The following is a 1,086-nucleotide window of genomic DNA, read 5'->3' as shown; positions in this document are numbered from 1 at the left end:
AGCTATGAGGGAAATGCAAATCAAAACCACAATGAGAGACTATTTATCTCACACCTGTTAGAATAGCTATGATCAACAAGACAAGTAATAACAAATGTTGGAGAGGATGCGGAGAAAAAGGAACCCTCATACACTGCTGGTGGGACTGTAAATTGGTACAGCCACTATGGAAAACAGTAGGGAGGTTCCTCAAAAAACTAAGAATTGTTCTGCCATATGCAATCCCTCTACTGAGTATTTACTCTTAAGACTTGAAAACCCATATCCAAAAAGATATTTGCACACCGATGTTCATAGCAGCATTATTCACTGTGGCCAGGACGTGGAAGCAACCAAAGTGTCCTATGATAGATGATTGGCTAAAGAAGCTGTGGTACATATATATACGATGGAATATTATTCAGCCATAAGAAGAGATGAAATACTGTCATTTGTGACAACATGGATGGACCTCGAGATAATCATGCTAAGCAAAAAAAGCCAGACAGAAAAAGTTGAAAACCACATGATATTACTTACATGTGGAATATAAACCTAAAAGCAACAAATGAACAGGACAAACAGAGACTCATGGACATGAACTATAGACTACTGGTTACCAGAGGGTAGGGGGTGTAGGAGGAGGGGGGAGGTAGACGTAGTAAAGGGGGTCAAATATAGGGGAGTAGGGGGAGGGTGAAGTGAGTAAAAGGGATCAAATATATGGTAGCTGAAGGAAACTAGACTTTGGGTGGTAAACACACAATAGAATATACAGATGTGAAATTATAATGTACACCTGAAAATTATATTATTATATTAACCAACGTTATCCCAATAAACTTAATTTTTAAAAAGTAAAAAAAAAAAGACTATATAGGAAATTCATATAACAGTGGATAGGCAGAAGATAGTGTTATAAAATGCTTTTACCATAATTAGGGAGATCTTTCTGATAACTTGTACATGAATCAACTCACTCTGAATGATTAATTTCTACCAATTTCTATATACAGTTTTGGATGTCATCCGAAACAATATGCCCACATAGCTTGTGATAATTACAGTAATAAGAATGCCACAGTGACAGACCCTAGACCCTTAAGT

The 1,086-nt window shown here is 36.7% G+C and overlaps 1 protein-coding gene across 1 annotated transcript in view; it reads right to left on the bottom strand.

Moving 5' to 3' along the window:
- The window catches only part of DOCK8 (dedicator of cytokinesis 8), a 162,898-nt gene that overhangs the window by 31,015 nt on the left and 130,797 nt on the right, over positions 1–1,086 (bottom strand). The window lies entirely within an intron of this gene.

Source organism: Pteropus vampyrus, unplaced genomic scaffold, assembly GCF_000151845.1.
Source record: "Pteropus vampyrus isolate Shadow unplaced genomic scaffold, Pvam_2.0 Scaffold354, whole genome shotgun sequence".
Classification (NCBI taxonomy): Eukaryota; Metazoa; Chordata; class Mammalia; order Chiroptera; family Pteropodidae; genus Pteropus; species Pteropus vampyrus.
This window is presented reverse-complemented; position numbering and strand designations above follow the sequence as displayed.